Here is a 26838-nt window from a genome sequence, read left to right as displayed (position 1 = left end):
CATAAACTAAACATCAAATATTTTCAAGAGGACTTATATCCCTGCAATATTTTAATGCATAAGAACTTTGCAATACCTTGCAAGGAAATTAACATAACCAAACTATACTTTTGTGCATCAAAATAAGGAATTTACTTTAAAGAACATGAACATTATTGGCCATATCTTTCTGTGCACATAAACAAAGAAAATTTCAAAGAGATTAACTTATGTTTTTTAGTTGTACCACCCAAAAGCCATCCAAAATGACGATAGACCAATGATAAATCCAAAGGCATTGTGAACGAAAACACCATGATTTATGCGATGGTTCTTTTTTCAGTGGATCTTTTCGGCCACTGCGCTTATATTTGGATGTTGTCTTTGCTACCAAGACAAACACTGCATGGAAACATTATATATATATATACATACATACATATATATATATATATATATATATATATATATATATATATATATATATATATATCATACATAGTATATATATATATATATATATATATATATATATATATATATATATATATATATATATATATATATATATATATATATATATATATATATATATAGACACTTCATAGAGTAAACCTCCATAACCTCAAGAGAGAAGAAGCGCATAAGATGAAGAATTGAACCATGAGAGAGCCCTGAGCTTCCCTTCCTTTCTTGTTTTCATCATCATTCAATTTTCACAAATGTCAAGAATTAGTTTTGTAACTAATTCATAACTCTTATCAATAAACTAAATGGACATTTAAAATTTTTATTTCGTAAATGTTTTATTTTACATTGAGTTGTTTTAGGGATGTTAGATACTCCCCCCCAAAGAGAACATTGTCCTCGGTGTTCATCATTAACTTTTAGATATGAAACATATCTAGAAACACCAAAAATGATCATTTAATAACATTTTATCAATAATAATAGGCATTTACAGGTACAACAACATTCAATTTCTACTTTCCATCACTTGGCAATTACTCAAATTCATAGACACAAAACAAAATCTCTATATCAACTTACCATTACTTACCACTTACTCTTGGAAGTCATGGTCTCTTTCATGAAAATTCTCTAAGAAGGGTTTGACAACCCATCTGCACTTCATGGCAAGTACCCTATATTATATGACTAACAAATTCGATCACATTAGTCACAACATTTTCAATCAATTGAAACACTTTTAACTGTTAATCAATTATGCAATGTTAAGTGATATTTCAATAACAATACTTATACCAATACTTGGAGAGCACCAACACTCTAATCATCAAACTAATAAATCACTGCACCATGTGCACACTGTCTTAGCTCCTGCTAATGACATCAACACAATACTTCTAAAAGTACTCATAGAGCTCCTAACACTCTCTGATTATCGAAATGACCAATAAATGCATCAAGTGCATATTTTCCTAGTCCCTGCTAAGACATACAAAAGATTATTAACAAAATAACTTACACTTCCAGTAATTCCTTTTTGAGCACTAGGCTCATTTTATGTAAAAAATGTACATAAAATATTTACACAATTATATATAAAATTCATTTTTAACATAACACATAGCTGATTAGTTAATTTGTTTAGCTATGAGAACCACAATAGGCTAAAGAATGCTCCTTCCAACCCATGGGAAATAGTTTCCACAACCAGATCAAGTCATTTTCGTATCTAGACAATTCTTTGATAGAGACCATACCAAGTCTAGTACGGAATTCCATTGGCAAACCAGCTCAAGAATTCCAATCACGAAAAAGGGTCCAATATAGGATTCCTCTTGGAAGCATCCCGCCTATTCCTGTGACAGTGTCCCATCTATGAGGAATTTTGGGCCTCCTCCAACATGCTCCAAATCAACAGAGTTGCCTTAGGATTTTTACCCTCTTCACCATTTTGAACAAATCTTTTCCCTTACTGAGATCATTTATCTCTAGAGAGAGGAAATCCAGGCAGACAAGTCCCAACAATCCCTCCTGGAAAGCAACCGCCATCAACCCAAGGCCTTCTGGCCTTTCACAACTGTCTGGCATGTTAAATTTCTCTTTTAACACTATTTTCCATAACAATTTACATAATGAACCATATGAACATTATCATTAATAAAATAAACATGCATGTACACCATGTATTTACACTTAACCCTCAACATGGGTCCACAATATTTACATTGATAGGAAACATAACTAACACACATGTTGTATGCATTCTGATTTTCCAAGTAACACAATCATGCATATCATAACATTATACTTTATCATTTATGGTTGCAATGTGATTTTACGTTGACAGGTTTTATTGTTTCCATTAAGATACCACTACTTAATCCCATCAACAACGTTAGTCACAAATATGCATCATTTAACAAGTATTCACTTTCTAAATCATTTCCAATTTCCACAGTGTATTGTCATTAACATACTGATACATGAAGTAACTATCATAATCACTTGTTTACGAATTGTAATAATCTTAAATAAAATTCAATTCATGTATATAAGTTTTATTAGTTAGTCATGCTACACTAACCAATCACAGCTACCAACCATCTTAATGAATCCATGACAAAACTTAATCAACAATTAGTTACTACAATAAAGTCTCACTACTTGACTCATTGTTTATTTTCAATATCTAAGGGGGTTCTTCCAATGTCCTTTTAAAACACTCTATATTCCTATTCAAGGATGTTCCCCATATTTACATTCATGCATTCACTCATTAAAAGCAGTGCATTGTAACTTCAGTCATGTTCATTAAATGTATCATTAACATTTCCATATTTGCAAAAGTTGGTAGTTAATTGTCACTTAGTGAGTGTTCAAGATTGTTCATAAGTGTGACAAAGATTTTATTGGCTTTTATCCTCATTAGAATTCAAATGCCATGAACATAGTTTTGCAACAAACTTTATTACTTATTACTCATTGCAGTTATAAACAGGAATCACACATATCATGTGAAAAGTAATCTACTACATATATAAGTATATAGGTTGTTAGACTCATAGCTGAGTTGATGCTCACTAGTAGCATACCTCGATTTCCTTTCTTCTTAAAAATTCCCAAAGGCACCAGTGCTGCAACCTTTAGCTCTGATACCACTTGTAACATACCCTGACAACCTCACATTAAAATGCAGGGAGTTAGATTTTTTTTACACAAACTACTCACAAGTAATTATCCAAATCACTATTCCACATTCCTTATTAACCATTAGATAGAGTGTTCATTAGTACATAAAGTAACTTTAATAGAGGAATAATATGCTGCATAACCATTAACAACCACTCTTGTAGTATATTAACATAAACTGTATGTTGTAACCTTGCATCCATTTCATGATTCCTTCAACCACATTAATTAATCACATACTTGACATTATCAACATCACCAAACTGATAATTAATTCCTTCACTACTGTAACGTCTCTGCCACATCACATTTACAATAATAGCAAAAAAAAAAAAAAAAAAATATTTAATACATAGCACATTATTTGCTCCTATCTCGAGATAAGAAGCTCTGCTCCTGACTTTTAATGTTTCGGTACCATCGTACCCATGACATCGAATTCCTGTTTTAAAGGTTGGTTGTCATACTTAATTAATTGATTGGTGTAAATAATGAGGTGGATTTATTTATTGATAAGTGAGCCACGCGACTTCCAGCCAGTTTATATTTGTTTTTCGCGCTCACTACCATCACATGGCTTGCCTTGTTTGTTGTTGTTGACATTAATCCTTTTGCTCCATCCTGTACGTGGCTTGGGCAGGCCGTCCTGCCTTGGCTGCACCTCTTGGAACTCCCATCCTCATCGACGGTGTAGAGTCCTCCTCGCGATCCTATGGTGGAGCTGCTCCTGGGGTTTTACTCTTCTCCGGTTAGCGTTGGTGGTGGGTTCATTTGTTAGGCAACTTTTCCTTGGAGCCTGCTCTAGTGCCGCTCTTCCTTTAGCAGTTCTGTTCGGCTTGACACCTAGAACCACGATGCGGAAGGCTTTGCAGTCTCAGTTTCATGGCCTGGCAGTGGGCGAGTCTTCATCAGGTGAGCTTTTAGTTTTTTTAAGCTAATTCTTACTATATTTCTTTATTTGTCTCAGTTGTTGCATAAATTATGTACCAGACAAATTAATCGATTTTCTTTTGGATGATTTACCCTGCGGGAGCCTGATTCCAACCTTGGGGCTCTCGGTTATAACCGGTGGGGAGGCTCTCCTCCAGCTTCTGTATTCAAAGGCTTCTGGGTAAGAATCCATCCTGGATTGGTGCTCACTGATTGGAGAATTACTACCTAGGATGTTGTCTAGGTCTCGACTCTCTGCGAATTTTATGGCTTTTCCCTCCGGATGATAGCATTACAGTCATAATATGGTTAGGGTTTTAAGGGGTTTCCTTTAAGTTTGTCAAGCAAACTCCCCCTCTGGGGTTTTTGGGTTTTCATATGTATATGCCTTGAACATAGAGGGCTTTTCTCCCGCTACAGGTACTGAACTTTCTACAACACTGGTTGTCTAAAGATCTTCTTGGTTTATTCGGAAATATATAGGAGTTCAAGGTTTACAAAACTGTATTGTATTTTCTTAATTTCATTACGATTATCCTTGGTTCATAGCTGGAACAATGCCTTCATAAATCGAATTCCTTTTTCTCCGTTTACATATATATTTCTTTGTTTGGTCAATCAATATTCTTGTATGAATACTATGTAGAGTCTATGCAATTTTCGTGAAGCATTTACGTTGGATTTATGGTTTCATTGATTGGAATGTGCCCCCTCAGACCTGCATGTTAATCTATTCATAAGATGTAAATTTACGGGTGTCAGAAGCAGAGTATTTCAGAATTCCTTATTTGAGGTTTTTTCCATTACACATGTTGTTGCACGATCCTGGTTTGTAAATTACAGAGTCTTACTCATGCAGGGTTTAATGTAATTTTTTTATTTTTCCTCTGGATACCAAATTCTTGTGTATATTCATTCAATGTTTATTGGCTCTAGAAATCATTACCAAAAGGGTTTTACCCCTCGAAGGTTCTAAAATGGCTAGGTAGGGTTCTGCTGTTGATAGCCGAACTTAGGGATTGACTGGGTTCATCTAGGGTTCATATCCCTGAATCCTGGCTTGAGCGACCCCTACTATGCGCATACTCTGGGCTTGGTGACAACTCCAGAACATAATTCTTCTGCAAATGATTTTTAGGTTACATATAATCAAGATGTTTACTGTTAGTTCTTTATACGATTATGCATGAAAAACTTCTTCGTTTTTTCTTGGTGTTAAAAGTCTGTACGGAGTTCTGTATTTTATTATATTATTATAACAGTCTACATTTCCTCTGAACTTGTAAAATTATTTTCTTTACAATTAGAATATCTGCCATTCTTCTAACATCTATAGACTGCCAAAACTGAGTTTTTCAAAAATAAATATAAACTAATTTTACAGTTAGAATGTCTCACTTAGACAATTGCATTTTCTTCTAAAGTTCTTCTGACCATAGTAATCACTGTAAATAAAAGTGCATCTGAGTCTTTCTATAATTATTTCAAAAGTCCTTCTGATATAGTAATCACTGTAAATAAAAGTGCATTTGAGTCTTTCTATAATTATTTCAGTAATAAACTTTAGAAACCTGTTACTCGCAGTAGAAACTTCTAATTCAGTTCAAAATATCAATGTAATTTCCAGAAGGTACCTCATACCTGAGTTGTTTTTAAGTAACTCCAAAGGAAGAGGTCACCTCTGGTTTCATAGCTAGTCAATTCTCCTGTCCATGAGATTGTCTTTCAGGACCAAATCTCTCCCCTAGCTTGCTCAAAAGAACATCAATCTTCTGCAAGTTGCTTGCGCATAGTGCCCTTGCTATCTGAACATCACCAGACATAGCAAGTTTTTGCCCTTCTCATTGCCTGTCCCTACATCGCAGTTTTCCTCTCCCCCTACTTCCTTTTCCTTGGAAGGCTTGCATAGTTAGGGGAGGTAGTTAGGGCTTTTTTTTTCTAGCAACTGTTTCTTTTAACTTCCTTTCCTCAGAAGTTACATGATCTGTTGCCACTAGGAATCATTTCTCATTTTTCAATAAATAATAATATTATTTTATTCAAACAGATAATAACACCAATTATTCAGTTTGTTCTTACTATGGTAAATAAAATATTTACATCTTTCTAGGGATATTACATCTCCCCCTCCTGAAATCAAACATTGTCCTGATGTTTTCCAGCTGCAAACAGTCCGGGATAAACTTCTCTCATGAGTTGTTCATCCTCCCAGGTGGCCTCATCCGGGCCAAAGTGTTGCCATTGCACTTTAACCTGGGTGATGGCTCATTTTCGCAGCGTTACTTCTCTCCAATTTAGTATATTCAGTGGCTCGACCAAGATTTCTCCTTCTAGTTCACCTGAAACATACAACAATTTAAGTCAGTTTTTCCTTAGTCAACAAATCTGATTGGTCTACCTAGGATACTTTCTTACCTGTATATCCTGCCAACTGATTACATGCTTGGAATCATAGACGTATTTTTTAAGTACTGAAACATGGAAGACATTGTGGACTCGAATATGACTTGGCAGAGCGAGCTGGTATGCCACCGGGCCAACTCTTGCCAAGATCTAAAATGGTCCGCAAAACCAGGGTGCTAGTTTAGCGCTCCCACTCCATTGTAGTGTTCTCTTTTTAGCTTGAATTCTCACATACACATGATCTCCTACTTGGTATTCCTTAAAATTCCTCTTTCGGTCGGCAAAATTATTTTTCCTATCTTGGGTAGCCTTTAAGTTTGTCTGAACTTTCCTGACCATTTCCTCCATTTCCTTAAGCATTTCGGGGCCCAGCATCAGCTTGTCCTCTGGTCCTCCCCAGCTTCAGGGTGTGTGGTATTTCCATCCATACAACACTTCAAATGGGCTCATTTGCAGGGATGTATGATAGCCGTTGCCATATGCGAACTTGACCAAATGCAGGTAATCTTCCCACTTAGATGGTCGCTGCATTACATATGCCCTTAGCATGTCTTCTACCACCTGGTTCACTCGTTCCGTTTGTCCATCAGTTTGAGGATGATATGCAGTACTGAAGTTCAGTTGCGTCCCCAATTCCCCAAACAGAGTTCTCCAAAAGACTGACGTAAATTTTACGTCACGGTCAGAGATTATAGTCTTTGGTAACCCATGCAGCCTAAAAATATTTTGCATAAAGATATGGGCAATCTGCACCGTTCTGTAGGTACTAGACTGCACTGGTATAAAATGAGATGATTTTCTTAGCTTCTCCACCACTACCATGATGGAATAGTTGTTTCTTTTTGACTTGGGTAATCCTGTTATGAAGTCCATAGAAATGGTTTTCCATTTCCACTCCGGAATTGGTAGCAGATGTAATAACCCAGCAGGGTGCTGGTGTTCCGCTTTAACTTGTTGGCATTCCAGGCAATGAGTTAAATATTCTGCTACATCTTTTTTCATTCCCGGCCAATAATATTCCTTCCGGAGTGCATTAATCATTTTATGATACCCCGGGTGCCCAGCATAATGACTTTTATGAAATTCATCTAGAATCAAACTTTTAAGGCTATTTTGGTTGGGCACATACAACCTTTTTTTATAATTCAGCAAGCCAATAGCATCCATTGTATATCCTTGCTGATTTTCCTTGCTGGTTGAATTCTGAGCTTGCTGTCCTATTTGCTGATATCTTAAATCTTGTTCTACTGCATTTTTAATCTTTTCATCAAAGGTACTTCGCCCTTCGTTGCAAGAAATCTTGTAGAGGCATTGTACTTTTCGACTCAAAGTGTCAGCCACCCGGTTCTTCTTCCCTTTCAGATGCTTAATCTCAAAATCAAAACCACTTAAGAAATCTACCCACCATGCTTGCGTAGCATTTAAGGTAGGCTGACTAAAATAGCTAGTCAAGCTATGATGATCCGTTAGTAATAAAAACTTCTTACCCATTAAATAATGACGCCACATCTTTAAGGCATGGATTACATCTATCAATTCCAAATCATAAGCATAATATTTCTGCTCATGTTCTTTTAATTTCCTGAATCGTAGGTGATTACCTTTCCTTCTTGCATAAGTACTCCCCCTACCCCTTCCTTACTCGCATCTGTGCACACCACATAGTCCTTACCTAGATCAGCTATGCTTAGTATAGGTGCAGTGGTGAGCAGATGCTTGAGTTGTTCAAAACTCTTTTGGCATTCTGTTGTCCATTTAAAAGCTTTCCCCTTTTTCTGCAAGGAAGTGATGGGGTAAGCCACTCTCGAAAATCCTTCCACGAACCGCCTGTAGTACCCTGCTAGTCCCATGAAGGATCTTATGTCTGCCACATCCTTTGGCACTGGCCATTCCATTATGGTTCTTATCTTTTCGGGATCCACAACGATCCCATCTTTAGTAATTATATGCCCCAAGTATTGAATCTGTTCCTTAAAGAAATCGCACTTGCTGTATTTAGCGTATAATTTATGTTCTCGGAGGGTTTGCAATACTAATCTGAGGTGCTCCTTGTGTTCCTCCATATTCCGGGAATATATCAATATATCATCAATAAAAATTAACACAAACTTGTCTAGATATTGATGAAATATGCTGTTCATTAAGCACATAAAGGTTGCGGGGGTGTTGGTTAACCCAAATGGTAACACCACAAACTCGTAGTGTCCATATCGTGCTCTAAAAGCCATTTTGGCTATGTCTTCCTCTTTAATTCTGATTTGGTGGTATCCTGATCGTAAGTCAATCTTTGAGAATACCGTTGCCCCTTTTACCTGATCAAAAAGTTCATCAATATGGGGTAAAGGGTTTTTATTCTTGATTGTCAATTTATTCAATTGATGATAGTCCATACACATACAAAGGGTCCCATATTTCTTTTTAACGAATAACACAGGGGCTCCCCAGGGCGACACACTGGGTGGATGTAGTTTTTGTCCAACAGCTCCTGCAACTGCATTTTCAATTCTATTAATTCTGGCGTGCTCATCCGATAAGGAGCTCGGGATACCGGGGCTGCCCCTGGCACCAATTTGATAGTGAAGTCTATGTCTCTTTTGGGTGGCAGTCCTGGTATGTCCTCTGGAAACACATTTGCAAATTCTCATATTACTGGGATACTCTCCAATGTGGCAGTCTTGTCTTTTGTGTTGGCATAACCCACTTGAATGGCATAAATTTGACATCCTTTTCTGATACATTTTGCCAATTTAGAGGCAGTTATTGGCCGAATCTGCATTGGCCTCTGAATACCTTGCATTTCCTACTCTTTCCCGAGCTCATCCTTGTAACAGATAGTCTTTGTTTTACAGTTTATAATGGACTAGCGCCTTTCCAACCAGTACATGCCTATTAACACGTCATACGAACCAAGGGGAAGCATGTTTAGATCCGCCATCACTGGCTGACCTACTATATTCAAGGGGCAGTTATTTACCTTAGCTATCACACGTCTTTTGCCCTTGTTGCTAGATGTACTAGCCAAGGGTCTTTAAACTTAATAGTTGGAAGTTTACATTGTTCCACAAATTTAGGACTAACATAGCTTAATGTAGCTCCAGGATCAATTAAAACAGTTACAGTATAATCAAAGATCTTACCTTCAAACTCCACCATAGTCGGCTAGTAGTCTGCTTGTCGATCTTCTAGAGCAGCATTAATTCTTGGTAAACTCTAGCCCACATCACCAACTGTAGATGCTTCATGGATCTGTGAAACCTGTTCAGTTCCTTTTCGATGAGGACAGTTTTTAACATAATGAGGCCCTCCACAACCCCAACATTGTACTGGAGGCCTTACTGTCCCTTCATTGTCAATTTTTCCAGATTGTTCGTTGATTCTAGACTCAATGGGTGGCTTTAACCTGAGCGGGTTCTTTTATAAATTTTTTTTATTCTGCCCTTTGGAAAATCCTTTATTAACATTGTCACGATTTCCTTTAGAGTTCCCAGTCACCTTATTACCACACTTTTCAACCCACCTCTTTCCTAGAATTTCTCCCTTCTGCTTACTTTGCTGATAATAAATCCTGGCCTTTCATATCACCTCATCCATCGTTTTTGGGTTATCAAACTCAATTCTCTCCCTCATCACCAAGGGTAAACTACTAACGAACCGCTATACCTTAGCCTTCTCCTCTCTATGTAAGACACATAGTGGAACAACGAGGTGAATCAGGTGATAAACTCATCCCTAGTTTGCTGTTCGAGTTGCAGGTCATGGAATTCCCTTGCTTTCTCATCCTAAAACCGCTAAGTCAAGTATCTTTCCTTGAAGTACTTTTGAAATTTTTCCCAAGTTATATTCTGTTCACTTACCCCCCGTACAATCTTGACTTCTTCCCACCACAGGGTGGCCTTCCCTTGCAATTGGAAAATGGCCAGCCGCGCCTTGAGATTGTGATCATATTCGTATAATTGAAAATATTTTTTCATGTTAATCAACCAAGCTTCGGCTGCCTCCTCCAGCTCTCCATCGAAGTGTGGCAGTTTTATTTTCCTGAACTCCCCTTGTAATTCTATCCGCTGTCTTTTCGATGTCTGGTGCTTGGAGGCATTGTCCGACTTCTCCTCTCGATTCTCTTCCCTTCCTTCTGACTCTTCTTGATCTATGTGATAGCCTTGTTCTTCTGACACTCGTGGCCGTTCAGGGCTGGGGTTCGACGGGCGCTGATTCTGCTTGTCAGACAGGATTTTCATGATCTTTTCCTATTCCATAGTTAATCTCGCATTGTCTTCCTGTAAGCGGGCCATATCATTCTTTAGTTCATGTACTGTATCTAATATCACCAGATTCGTGTTTCGGGTCTCTTCTCCTAGTTGTACCCATATCTCAGGGTTAGTTTCAGGGCCTGTTGCAGGTCCCTGTCTGGTCACATTTCTGTGTGGGATGCTGTCCACTCTCCTCATAATCTACTGTCGACTGTTCCCTGAGCTATACACAGGTTAAACCAATTTTTTTTTGGCACAATAACTATTTTTTTGTTGTTGTTGAGGAAAAAAAAAGAATGACACATGATCTATTTATCACTATCGGATATACTTGCCAGAGGCCACAGTTTTTGTAACTTGGCTCTGATACCACTTGTAATGTCTCTGCCACATCACATTTATAATAATAGCAAAAAAAAAAAATATTTAATACATAACACATTATTTGCTCCTATCTCGAGATGATAAGCTCTGCTCCTGACTTTTAACGTTTCGGTACCACCGTACCCATGATATCGAATTCCTATTTTAAAGGTTGGCTGTCATACTTAATTAATTGACTGGTGTAATAATGAGGTGGATTTATTTATTGACAAGTGAGCCACACGGGTTCCACCCAGTTTATATTTGTTTTTCACGCTCGCTGCCATCACATGGCTTGCCTCATTTGTTGTTGTTGACATTAATCCTTCTGCTCCATTCGGTGCATGGCTCAGGTAGGACGTCCTACCTCGGCTGTACCTCTTGGAACTCCCGTCCTCATCGACGGTGTAGAGTCCTCCTTGCGATCCTACGGTGGAGCTACTCCTAGGGTTTTACTCTTCTCCGGTTAGCGTTGGTGGTGGGTTCATTTGTTAGGCAACTTTTCCTCAGAGACTGCTTTGGTATAGATCTTCCTTTAATATTTCTATTTAGCTTGACACCACGAACTACGATGCGTAAGGATCTGCAGTCTCAGTTTCATGGCCTAGCAGTGGGAGAGTCTTCATCGGGTGAGCTTTTAGTGTTTTCAAGCTAATTCTTACTATATTTCTTTATTTGTCTCAGTTGTTGCATAAATTATGTACCAGACACATTAATCGATTTTATTTTGGCTGATTTACCCTGCAGGGAGCCTGATTCCAGCCTTGGGGCTCTTGGTTATACCCGGTGGGGAGGCTCTTGTCCAGCTTCTGTCTTCAAAGGCTTCCGGGTAAGAATCCATCCTGGATTGGTGCTCACTGATTAGAGAATTACTACCTAGGCTGTTGTCTAGGTCTCGGCTTTTTGTGAATTTTATAGCTTTTCCCTTCGGATGATAGCATTATAGTCATAGTATGGTTAGGGTTTTAAGGGGTTTCCTTTAGGTTTATCAAGCAAACTCGCCCTCTAGGGTTTTGGGGTTTTCATATGTATATGTCTTGAACATAGAGGGCTTTGCTCCCACTATGGGTACTGAACTTTCTACAACACTGGACTATCTGAAGATCTTGTTGGTTTATTCAGAAATATATCGAAGTTTAAGGTTTACAAAACTGTATGGTATTTTCTTAATTTCATTTAGATTATCCTGGGTTCGTAGCTGGAACAATGCCTTCATAAATTGAATTCTTTTTTCTCCGTTTAAAAATATATTTCTTTGTTTGGTCATTCAATATTCTTGTATGAATACTATGTAGAGTCTATGCAATTTTCGTGAAGCCTTTACGTTGGATTTATGGTTTCATTGCTTGGAATGTGGCCCCTCGGACCTGCATGTTAATCTGTTCATAAGATGTAAATTTCCAAGTGTCAGAAACAAAATATTTCAGAATTCCGCATTTGGGGTTTTTTCCATTACACATGCTGTTGCAGGATCCTGGTTTGTAAATTACAGAGTCTTACTCATGCAGGGTTTAATGTAATTTTTTTTGTTTTTCCTCTGGATACCAAGTTCTTGTGTATATTCATTCAATGTTTACTGGCTCTAGAAATCATTACCAAAAGTGTTTTACCCCTTGAAGGTTCTAAAACAGCTAGGTAGGGTTTTGTTGTTGATAGTCGAACTCAGGGATTGACTGGGTTCATCTAGGGTTCATATCCCTGAATCCTGGCCTGAGCAACCCCTACTATGCGCATACTCTGGGCTTGGCGATATCTCCAAAACATAATTCTTCTGCAAATGATTTTTAGGTTACATATAATCAAGATGTTTACTATCAATTCTTTATATGATTATGCATGAAAAACTTCTTCGTTTTTTCTTGGTGTTAAAAGTATGTACAGAGTTCTATATTTTCTTATATTATTATAACAGTCTACATTTCCTCTGAACTTGTAAATTTTAGCCCAGGTGGGCCTAATTCGTGTTTTTCCCTTTGTGGTCTTATTTCTTATTCCTGATTTTAATAGAACTTGTAAAATTGTTTTCTTTACAATTAGAATATCTGCCATTATTCCAACATCTATAGACTGCCAGAACTGAGTTTTTCAACAATAAATATAAACTAATTTTACAGTTAGAATGTCTCACTTAGACAGTTGCATTTTTTTCTAAAGTTCTTCTGACAATAGTAATCACTGTAAATAAAAGTGCATCTGAGTCTTTCTATAATTATTTCAAAAGTCCTTCTGATATATTAATCACTGTAAATAAAAGTGCATCTGAGTCTTTCTATAATTATTTCAGTAATAAACTTTAGAAACCTATTCCTCGCAGTAGAAACTTCTAATTCAGTTCAAAATATCAGTGTAATTTCTAGAAGGTACCTCATACCTGAGTTGCTTTTAAGTAACTCCAAAGGAAGAGGTCACCTTTGGTTTCGTAGCTAGTCAATCCTCCCGTCCATGAGATTGTCTTTCGGGACCAAATCTCCCCCCTAGCTTGCTCACAAGACCTTCAGTCTTCTGCAAGTTGCTTGCGCACAATGCCCTTGCTATCTGATCATCACCAGACATAGAAAGTTTTTTTCCCTTCTCACTGCCTGTCCCTACAGTGCAGTTTTCCTCTCCCCCTACTTCCTTTTCCTTGGAAGCCTTGCATAGTTAGGGGAGGTAGTTAGGGTTTTTTTCCAGCAACTGTTTCTTTTAACTTCCTTTCCTCAGAAGTTACATGATTTTCTGCCTCTAGGAATCATTTCTCATTTTTCAATAAATAATAATATTATTTAATTCAAACAGATAATAACACCAATTATTCAGTTTGTTCTTATTGTGGTAAATAATATTTACAGCTTTCTGGGGATATTACAGCTAATTAATATTGAATTGACATATGCCATGTCAAAATAATATAATTGATATTACATAATATATAATCATTTTATATTTAGTTGACCAATAATAATACAAAATATACTAATAATAAAAAAATTTCAATGTTCATATTAAATAATATAGTTTTATATCAAATTTATATAAAGTAAAACAAATTGATTTAAATTATAAAATTTATTATATTTTTACTTGTAAGAGATATACGTTATTTATTATTGTTTTGAATTGGAGTTGATATATAACATTTAAAAAATATTGATAACAAAAAAAAGTTTAATATGTATTACATATAAAGAGAATTCTTATTCCATTAATCGATTCTTTAGAGAGATTTGTAATTCATTCATTTTTTTAATATGGAATTGATATGTAACATTTTAAATATTAATAACAAAAATTATATATATATATATATATATATATATATATATATATATATATATATATATATAGATATATTCAATGTGTTAATGGGTAAATTAATGTCTTTTTATTGTGTAGATTAATATATTATTAATGTCTATTATTACTAATTTTCCATTCTAATATCTTGTTTATAAAATAATGTATGGTTATGCATCAAACTTTTGTCTCTTGCTCTTGTCCTATACTGAAATTTGTTTGGTTTCCTTAATATTATCTATGTCATGACCATTTTACAATATCTATTTACATAAAGATTAATGCTTATCTTTAACATTGTCCTAATATTTGAATAATTCCAGTGATCTTAAAGTAGTTTTATTTCATAAAGGATTAAGCAAACCAAAGAAGAAGAAAATTTCCTCAACAAAATTTTGATTACTCAAATAAAAATAATTTTATACTAGATAAATGAATTTGAATATTTATAATTTGTATCCATTATACACTCAGTTGAAGTTGAAAACGTTTCTACTTCTACATCTTATAATAATGTACCATTTAAGTCTTCATTAATAATTGTTAAATATATTACTAATTTATAGAATTGTTAATAATTATTGTCCGGAAAAAGGCTCTACACTTTAATGTAAGGGAAATGTTTTCACTTAATGTTACATTTAAAGATAATAAAATAATATTTACAATAATAAATTAAAAAAATAGTAATAACGAAAAGGAATCAATGTCATACATAAATAAAATGTTTCTTTTACAACTTAATTTTACATCCACTTTATATGGGATAAAGTAGTTGAAAATAAAGAAAAAAATTAATTTACTTTTTAATATTAAAGAGATATGTAATTCCTTCACTACTTAATATGGAATTGAGAGATGCCATGTCAAGATAGTATAATTAATATTACATGATAAATATTTCATTTTATGTTTAGTTTTTCAAGTAATAATAAAAACAAAAATATACTAATATTAAAAACATATTTTACCATTAGCCATAAATAAAATATGCCAATGTTCATATTAAATAACATAATTTTAAATCATGTTTAGATAAATAAAAACAAATTATTTAAATTTTCTTATATTTTGTAAGGAATATGTGTATTTATTGCATTCTTAAAATGAAGTTGACATATAACATTTAAAAAATATTAATAATAAAAAAAGTTTAATATATATTATATATATAAAGAGAGAATTCTTATTCCATTAATAGACAAGATTTATAATTCATTCTTTTTTTTTTAATATAGAGTTGACATGTAACATTTTAAATATATATATATATATATATATATATATATATATATATATATATATATATATATATATATATATTGAATTCAGGGTTTTGTAATCCATATTACATTAAGAAGTGTAATGGATAAATTAATGCATTATTGATGTCTTTTTAATGTGTTATTAATGTATAAATTAGTATATTATTAATATTTATGGTTATTGGATTTTCCAATTTTAATATCTTGTTTTATAAAATATGTATGGTTATGCATCAAATCTTTGCTTAGTACTCTAGTCTTATATTGAAAATAGTCTAGTTTCCTTAATCTTATCCATCCAATGACTATTTTACAACATATATTCACATAAGAATTGATGATTATCTTTTACATTTTCCTAATATTTAGATAATTTCATTGATCTTAAAATACTTTTATTTCATAAAGAATTAAGCCAACAAAAAAATTGAAAATTACCTAAACACAATTTTGTTTACTCAGACAAAAACAAAAAATTATAATAGATAAAGGAATTTGAACCTTTATAATTCACCTCCATTATATTGTCTCTTGAAATTGAAAACATTTATATTTCTACATCTTATAATAATGTACCTTTTAATTCTTCATTAATAATTTTTAAATACATTAGTAACTTATAGATTTGGTAATAATAATTAATTCATATATTAAAATTATAAAATTTATAACTTATAGATTTGTTAATAATTATTAATTTATATATTAAAATTATAAAATATAACTTATATGTATTTACTAATTGTTAATTTATCATAAAATCAAAACTTAAAATAAAATTATTGCGTCAAGAGATGCGTAGTAGGGTGAAATGTTGTCACGTAAACATTACATTTAAAAATATTAAAATAATACTTACAATATTAAATTAAAAAAATATTAATAACAAAAAAATCATTGTGAGTCATAAATAAAATATTTTAAATTACCCCTTAATTTTACATCTTCATTATATAGGGATAAAATAATTGAAAGTAAAGAAAACAATAATTTAATTTTTAATATTAAATAGATATGTAATTCCTTCATTACTTAATATGGAATTGACAAATGCCATATCAAAATAATATAATTAATATTACATGATTTATAATTTATTCTATGTTTAGTTGAGAGTAATAATAAAAACAAAAATATACTAATAACAAAAAATATACTACTATTAGCTATAAATAAAATATTTCAATGTTCATATTAAATTATATAATTTTATATCAAGTTTATATAAAGAAAAACAATGTAACATCTCCCATACCTCAATTATCTCACATTTTTTTTTTTCATTTAATTGACACATATAACCAAGTTTCTTTATAATAACTCAACTCTAATACATACTTATGAAATTTAAGTTTTTGTACACATAATGTTTTAGAGGGTATCCACACCTCCTTGGTTAATCATTCTCATGTTGGTTTTGAATAAATGGGTACTAATCTTATCTTTTGTGATTTTCGTATTTACAAACTTACTTGTTATAACTTAATCCACAAATTGTTTATATTTTTTTTGGTTCAATGGTGAATAGACTTTGGAATATTATCATTAATTTTATTTGGCCTTGGAGGTCCTTTGAGAAAACATATTTATAAAACCTATGGCTGGGTGCCACTCCAACCCAATCATAGAATTTGGTTTATTATCGATTGCTGACCACAATGTATTGGCTAGGGAGTCTCGCTGGAAACTTCTAGAGATCCAGGTATAAACACGATGATCGTTCAAAGTTATACCACTAAGGTTCTCTGCTGACAATCATCTGACTGTGGGGAAAATTATGGTTTGATTTCCAGTAGTAGATTTGGAATGAGGAGTTACGAAAGTAACTACCTGCCTCTTCTCACACCAGCTCCACTTATTCGAACCCTTGCATGATGGAGGAATGGGCTTTACAATTGAAACCCTTGTCGAGAGACCTAGGGAAATGCTGGTAATTCCTGAACATGCCTTTTTGCTTAGTGCTAGTAGATATAATTCTTCCCAATTTTTTTAATTAATTGATTATTGGTCTCTTACAATTTTTTTTTGTTCTCTGGGTTTTGAGCACCCATTGGAGTAATGTTTATTTAGTGTCTGTCCTTGGTGAGTTATGACAAGGGAGAACAAAAATGTTTAGCACATGTTTCCAGGTATGAGATTTGAAGGCCGAACTGGTTTATTCTACAACTTTGCATTTTGATTGTTTGAATTTTCCAAAGGTTAATTCTAATTTTCCCTTCTTAACTTTCCTCATAGAGTCCGCAATAGGATTTGGCCACCTTCCAGGCAGGGGTCAGTTTTTTTTGTTTTTTTAAGTCTGGTTCATTTTGTTAGTGTGTTATACTTTGATAAATCTTACCTCTTCAATGGTTCTCAACTAGCATATATATATATATATATATATATATATATATATATATATATATATATATATATATATATATATATATATATCTGTTTTTTTTCGACTGGATTTCGTCCCTTTTCGTGAACTTCAATTTCTTTGGCAAGGGTTCCAGTTTCCTTTTGTTAATTTTTTTTCTTCTTCATGCTACAAACCCCTGTTAGCGACCAAACCCTAACCTAGGTCCTTAACTTGTCTCATTTATTTATCAATATTTATTTTTTCTGTAATAGACACAATAGGGTTGTCACTAAGGCGCTGGCCTTATATAACATCGTAACTCTAGATAGAGTTTTTTCACAAGAATAATAATCCCTTAGGTTCGATAGTTGTATTGCATATTTTGTATAATTTCCAACGATTTCATATTATATCCCTACGACCTTATGCACATTTCACTTAGATACATATGTATATATATAACTTGGATGGCTTGTTATTATTACAGAAACTTACTATGATTATCAGAACCCTCTATTGACTATATAATCTAAAATTGTAACTTAGATTTTAATTATGACCAGTTCTTTTGGGGTTAAGTGTGTTATGCACATGGTGTTTGGTTGTTTTTTTTCACTTATTATAATTACAATATGGGACCGTAAGCAGTCATAGATTAAAAATGTCTCTGGTATTTTCCCGGTTGTTGTAAGAATACTACTTGCATATATCTTTTTTAACTGAATATGATAACACTTAGTTTGTAATGAATTTATTTCACTATATATTAGTTGTACATTGTATTTTTCTGGTATTCAACCAATTTCATGATTTCTTGTCTCCTCGTTTTTCTTTCATTTCATTTAATACTAGGTGTTTTTCCATCCATAATTTTTGTGATATCTCACAGTCTATCGAAGATAAACTTTCAATTTTCCTTCATTCTAAATAATGGTGTTTAAAAGTATTCTTGTTTTTAACTTGGGGTTAGGTGGGATATGTTTCTGGAACTTGTCTTTTCTCTACATATTTAATTTATATGGTTAGGACTATTCTGCGTTGGATGACCACTATTGGACTTGGCCTAGAACCTACCTAAACCCCCATTCTCACTCTTACACAAAAAAAAATACACATGATTTCTCAACAAGCTACATAATCTTTTACAGAATTGTAGAACATAATTGCTCAATAAATTACAGAGGCATACATAGAATTGTAGAACAAAATTTCCCAATAAATTACACATTGTATAACCATTCAAGGTTAAAATGAAAGTAATATAGATGCTCATAGTAGTTTTCACTTGTATATTTCCTTAACTATCTAAACCAATCATAAAATCACCAGGAAAAGGAGTGCTCCACCTAACCAATGAGTATGCTATCCATTACCAGAACTCCCCCAAGCCATTTTTCACTTCTATAAAAATTATCTGAACAATGACCATAATAGGTTTGTTCCACGACTCTTCTTGACCCTACCAAGTCTTAGTCTAGGAATTCAACTAAGCATCAGGCTACGATCTGGGATTCCACTCGCCAACCAACTTAGGAATCCCTTATCCCTTACCTGGAAGTGTTCTTCCTTCCTCAATAATGTCCTATCTGAGGGTTAGAAGCTTAAAACTTTATTCTCCTCTCTTAGACCTCCTCCAACCATGTACCAAGTTCACAAGGTTGCCTCAGTTTTTCTTCTCTCACCCTCTTTTCTCCCTTTTCCCAACTGAGATTATTTATCTCTAGGGAGAGGAATAAATTTCTTCTAACTGTCTCGTAAGTCAAACTCCCATTTAACACTTTTTCCTATAATTTTATGGCTGACCATAAGCAATATGTATTAATTAAATTTAGAAAGATAAAAATTTATGTTTATCACTTATTCATACCTAGGCCTTCAACATGGCCCATTGTTTTCCATGTCATTTCAGTATAAGTAAATTAAAATATTTACTATTCACTGAGGGGTATTACATCTTCTTCCCTTTGAACGAAACACTATCCTCGATGTTTCTTGGCCCTCAAAATAGGCTGGAATATGCCTCACGCATAAAATCCTCATCCTCCTAGGTAGGATTTTCCAAATGAAGTGCTTCCTCTACACTTTAACCTCAGTGATTTCTTGCTTTTGAAGCATAATTTCTCTCTGATCGAGAATGCGTAGATGTTCGACCAGGAATACTCTGTCTAGTTCGACCTACATCCACAATCATTATGGATTCCATTAGTTTCCATCAATCGTTGTATATATATATATATATATATATATCATTTCAAACTTTATTATATACATCATCAGTTGTTATTTATGTACCGAACAAGGTTCATCAACATGTATCACAACCCAACAACATTCAACAACTTGCACATAATAAGAGTTAACAAAATTATTATAAACTCATGAACAATGACAATAAATCTTTTTTTCTCATCCAATGACTGTGCCAATCAACAAGGACCCCACCATGTGGTCCCACTATAAATTTCAGATCATGGAAGTACCAACAATTCCATCTGCACTACTTACATAGTAATAATAATATTTCAGAAACCATTTACTATTCTTGTCTTTTATGATAGAGTGAAACTAGTGTATTGTTATACTTGGTAGCATTATTATGTTTCCGTTTTAATTTCAAATGTTACATATGAATTAGTCACGCTTGAGTAAAGTTTAGGATAACTTCATTTTCCTGCCATATTCAAGGTGGCTATATTGTTGTGTATTTTGTCCAAGTAAACTTAATTATGCCCATCTTGGGTTTCTTTGCTATTTTATTTTAGTGCCAACCAAGAGTCCCCTTTGCAACATCCTTTCAATTTTGGCCCCTTTGTCATCATGTATTATAGGTTGTTGATATAAGTTATACACAATTTGGCTTCCATGTATAGTCATGGGATTTCTCCCTTTTTGCGCTCATGCGCGTATTGACTGTCTCACACTCATTATGTTACTCTAGTATATTTACTTTCTTATATATCAGATCACAACTTGTTATTCACTTCATATAACAACATATTATTTTAATATAATTGACATGTGAGGTTTGGTGGAGTATTAATAAACAATAGTTTTGCCCCAACATGGGAATATATAATTATGTTATTAGACCACTCACACAGTAATCATACTTGTTATCAACAATTTTTTATTTAAATTTAAGGAAGATTTACCTTACCTTGTCCCCATGATGGCTTGCAACCAATGATATGTTCTTTAGACACCATCAAAATTTCATTATATCAAATATGCCACAATCAAAACATTATCAAATTTCTAGGACAATTTCTTCAACTTACCACTTCCATGGTAGATATTATCTTTGTCCTTTGTTCAAGTGGACTCATTCATGTCCACGTTAAGTATCTGTCAGTTGTTTCATATAAAGTCTTGATCAAGGCATTATATTTAAACTGATTTATTTATTCTTTTCCTTCTGATGTTTCCCTAGTAGAACATTAAGTCTAAATGAACAAGACAATTCAAGGAAATAACCTGAAGTAGAACGACATACTTAAAATCAACGAAAGATAACATGAAATTTACATCACCAATCTTACAATATTATTTTTTCGACACACCTCACTTACGAGTTTCTTTCAATTCTCTTCTTGAGGTTTACATCCATTTCTATTATGCAAATTATTGATTAAGGTGTATGGAGGATACATGGGGTCCTCACTCCCCTTGTATCTTTTGTGCCCGTCGGCTGCCTCAACACATCATGTTAGTATGGTGATCCTAACATAATGATTTTAAGCATATGTTCATTTTAATAAACTATTTAACAAGTCAACATTTGTTTCTATAAAATTAATTTTGAAGTTATTTAAGGTACTTATTTGGGTAACATTGACTGGTGGCATGCTGGCCTTTCCATGTGAACATGCATAGGTAATGTTTTTTCCAATGGTCTACCAACATTATTTTTTATCATAGCTTTAATTTTTTCTTAAAATTTTATGCCACATTTCCTTAGTTACCTTATTAAGTTATCTACCTATTTCTAATCACTTTTATTTTATTTTATACCTATATCCACCATCAGTCCTTCAATTCACATAAGGAAAATAGACTCCTTAGAGTATTTAAAATACACATCCATTGTCATGTGTGTGTGTGTGTGTCTATATATATATATATATATATATATATATATATATATGCTACAGTTATGCTAGATTGCTCATAGAATCTAGCCTGCATTTATTCCTATTTATCCAGTAGTACCAACTCAAATTAAGGCTTTAGACATTGAATTAAAATTAACAGTAATTTCAATCAATCAAAATTCTCTTGTCGTGCTGATTTCGATCAAACTTAACCTTTCCATTCGCGAGGCGATTATAAAATAAACCAATTAGAAAATCATTCCATGAATCAATATTACGAATTTGTAACAACAATCTAGAGCCCCCTACATCCATTAGGTACATGAAATTCAAAATCTATCTAGATTCCTTCTCTAAATTTGGAGCCATTTAATTTCCCTCCTAGTATATTTACATATTCTTGAAAATGACTCTAATCTTGCTCACTTTATACTTACTAAAATTGGTATAAAGTTGATATCTTTCCTAGTATCAACATCACTGCTTTGAGGTGCTTCTGTGTTTATTTAGTACCTTGAAGTAACTCAAATACTATTATCATGTCAGTTTCAACTTAAAATCTCAGATATGCTTCTCACTTGACTATTCTAAGTCTAATCTCTTTTCCATCACAAGTTATTATGATATTTTATCATAACCTACCTCCATTACAATGTTACTTTTTTTTTTTTTAAATAAGAGAAATTATTAATTACTTGACTTTTGTAAACCTCCATGTTGATGGTTTGTACCATTTATTCCACTATTGTAACAAGTCCTTCTATGGCTCCCTTTATGAAGATACGTTTAAGTGAGAATTTTTATTAATTCCCTTACTAGTTTGTTTTTATCCGTCATGAAATCCAACTTATTTGTACCAACCAGTTATTACTATTTTGGACTTATTTATACTTGAGTTATATTGTTCACATATGGCGTTTTATATTTTATTGTTATTATTATCGATGTCCGCTATATCATTTGTTAATTCTTAATTTTATGCAAAGGATTCTGACCTTTCCTACCAATCACCCAAGATAACTCCAATTAACTCATATCTATACATATTTTTTGTAATCACGAGCGATTTATATTCCCATTCAAATTTGACAAAATTTATCATTAAGTATGTCCATACGACTTCTTGGGTATACCAATACACCATATGTTTTTACTTTACATCTTATAGGGTTCTTGATCCCTAATTTCTATATACACTTTATTATGTGTATATTCTTTGTTGTTTCTTTTTTAACATCTAATGCACTTATAGTTGTAAGTGATTCACCATGTTGCTAGAGCCTATTTCCGTTTTCAGCTTGCTAGGATTCAAAAGTTTATTTTTACCATCAAGGATTTCCTTCACTCACTTTCTTAACAAAGTCCTTGGCTAACATCCATTATAGGTGCAAGGAGGTAGTTTATACCAATCAAGTAATTAATTTTCCAACGTATTCAATGTAACAATTAAATGTTACTTTGGTATCAATAGTACCTTTAATCCCCTTTCTATACATGTCTCTTTCCCGACAAAAAAAAACTTATGAAATAATATTATGTTCAAATTAACAAAAGGGTCTCGCAACTATTAATAGGAAATCATCATACAAATAATCCCAAACTTTTCAAGGCGATTTCACATGCAACCCCCTACCCTCTATATTATAGGAAATGTCATTGTATGTAGTTTAATCCTGTATACATCTTTTGATTTGTATATGCACACACTCCTCGTTGTTATAGATCATGAATTTCTCTCTCTTCTCACTATCCAATAGTAACAAGATATGATTTACTAATTATCATGTGTTATGAAATAAATATTTCAAACAATTGTTTGTTCTCCTAGGTGCCCAACATATCAGTTCTTATAGATAAGGGCACCCCAACAATAATTTGATTAATATTTTGATAACTTAACTTGCATAATGGGATTTATTTCAATGTACTCATGGACAATATTCTTCACTTATTTTGCCTTGGATTTTTAACGTAGAAATTTATTTGGTTTCTCATTTATTGTTTGTTTCCAGCTCTTAATTAGTGATTTTCCCCCATAGTGCACTGTTTTAAAATAACATAGTGGATTTGGGTTGGGGTTATTCACCTAGATGCACCCGCATTTTCAAGATTTGATTTAGGTAAGGGTGTAGAACCGGGTCTTGTAGGCAGGGTTTCCATATTTTCAATTCTTCTTTTCTGTGAAACATAACATAGTTTGTTACCATTTTCCCTTAAAATAGGCCACAGTGCTGAACCCTTCAACTCTAAAACTACTTGTAACATCTCCCATACCTCAATTAACCCACAATTGTTTTTTTAATATTCAATTGACAAATATAACCAAATTTCCTGACAATAAATCAACTTTAATACATACTTATGAAATTTAATTTTTAGTACACATAATGTTTTAGAGGGTATCCACACCTCCTTTATTAATCATTCTCATGCTAGTTAAAATAAATGAGTACTAATCCTATCTTGTGTGATTATTGTATTTATAAACTAACTTGTTATAACTTAACTAGGGAAAATTTTAAGGATGGAAGTTTATTTTTAATGTTTATAAATCTGGGTGAATCTTACTAGTCCCTAATATGCAAATTGTAAAATTTTTAGTGATATTTTGTAGAAATATTTAGATTTCCAATGATTTTATATTAGTCGATATAATATTTTGGCAATTTTTAAGGTAAAATAATGATGTACTGTAAAATTGGGAAAATCATTTTAGAAAAATATGGAAATTGGCGAATCTCTTTTTTGAAAAGGCATAGAAAATTGGCCCACCTGAAAATATTAGCCCCTAAAATTTTCCATGAAATTAACCCACAAATAGTTTATATTTTTTTTGGTTAAATGGTGAATAAAATTTGGAATAATATCTTTAATGTTTCTTGGCCTTGGAGGTGATTTGAGAAAACATATTTATAAAACATATGGTTGAGCACCACTCCAACCCAATCATAGACTTTGGTTTATTATCAATTGTTGACCATAGTGTATTGGCTAGGGAGTCTCGCCAGAAACTTGTAGAGATATGTGTAAACAAAATGAGCATTCACTATTATACCACTTAGGTTTTGTGTTGTCAATCATCTGATAGGGAAAATTAGGGTTTGATTTCTGGTGGTAGATTTGGAATGGGGAGTTATGAAAGTAACTACCTCCTTCCTCTCATGTCATCTCCTCTCATTTGAACACTTTCATGTTGGAGGAATGGGTTCTGTAATTGAAACCCTTTCCAAGAGACCTAGGGAAACACTAGTAATTCCTAAACATTCCTTTTTGCTCAGTGTTAGTAGATATAATTACTCCTAGTATTTTTTTGTTAAACATTATTGGTCGGTTACAAATTTTTTTGTTCTCAAGGTTTCGAGAACCCGTTGGAGTAATGTTTATTCAGTGTTTTTCCCTGGTGAGCTATGGTGAGCGAGAACGAAAATGTTTAGCACTTGTTGTCGGGTATGAGCTCTGGAGACCAAACTGGTTTATTAAATAACTTGGTATGTTGCTTGTTTGAATTTTCTAAAGGTTAATTCTAATTTTCCATTCTTAATTCTCCTCACAGAGTCTATAATAGGTTTTGGCCACCTTCTAGGCATGGCTCAGGTAATTTTTATTTATTTATTTATTTTTACTGGTTCATTCTATTAGTGTGATACTACTTTGATCTTACCTCTTCGACGGTTCTCGAGTAACCCATATTCTTCTTATATTTACAAGTTTGTTTCCGACTAGATTCCATCCCCTGTGCATAAAATTCAATTTCTTTGGCAAGGGTTCCATGTTCCTTTTGTTAAGTTTTTTTTCTTCATGCTACAGGTCCCTATTGGCAACCAAACCCTAACCCACGTCATTAAATTGTCTCATTTAGTTATTCGTATTTATTTTTTCCTTAATAGATACAATAGGACTGTTACTAAGGCCCTAACCTTGTATAACATCTAAGCTTCGGATAGAGTTTTTTCACAGGACTAATAATCCCTTGGGTTCAATAGTTGTACTATATATTTTATGTAATTTCCAACGACTTCAGATTATAGCTCTTCGGTATTATGTACATTTCACACACACACACACACACACATAAATTGAATGGATTTTTATTATTAGAGAATGCAGTTTTTAGAATCCTCTATTGACTGTATATTCTAAAATTATAGCTTAGATTTTAATTACGGCTAGTTCTTTTGGGGCTTAAGTGTTTTATACACATGATGTTGGTTGTATGCTTTCACTTATTATAATTAAAATGTGGGACCATAAGCGATCATAGATTAAAATAGTCTCTAGTATTTTTCTGAAGGCTACTCGCATAACTTTTTCTTAATTGAATATGCTAACACTTAGTTTGAAATGAATTTATTTCACTATATACTAGGAGTACATTGTATTTCTCTGGTATTCAACCAATCGCATGATTTTCCATCTCCTTATTGTTCTTTCATTTCATTTAATACTAGGGTTTTTCCATCCATAATTTTTGTGATATCTCACACTCTATCAAAGAGCAAATTTCAGTTTTCCTTTCTTTTAAATAAGAGCGATTAAAACTATATATCTATATATATATATATATATATATATATATATATATATATATATATATATATATATATATATATATATATATATATATATATATATATATATATATAGTTTAACTTGGGGTTAGGTGGGATATGTTTTCGGAACCTGTATTTTCTCTAAATATTTAATTTATATGGTTAGGATTATTTTGGCCTTGATGACCACTATTGGCTCTCGCCTGGAACTAACTTAAACGCCCCCATTCTCAC

The sequence above is a fragment of the Pinus tabuliformis genome, chromosome 9 (assembly GCF_031772625.1).
Source record: "Pinus tabuliformis cultivar Carrire ecotype Pingquan chromosome 9, CPIR1, whole genome shotgun sequence".
NCBI classification, from domain to species: Eukaryota; Viridiplantae; Streptophyta; class Pinopsida; order Pinales; family Pinaceae; genus Pinus; species Pinus tabuliformis.
The sequence above is the reverse complement of the archived record's forward strand: the minus strand, read 5'-3'. Positions refer to the sequence as shown.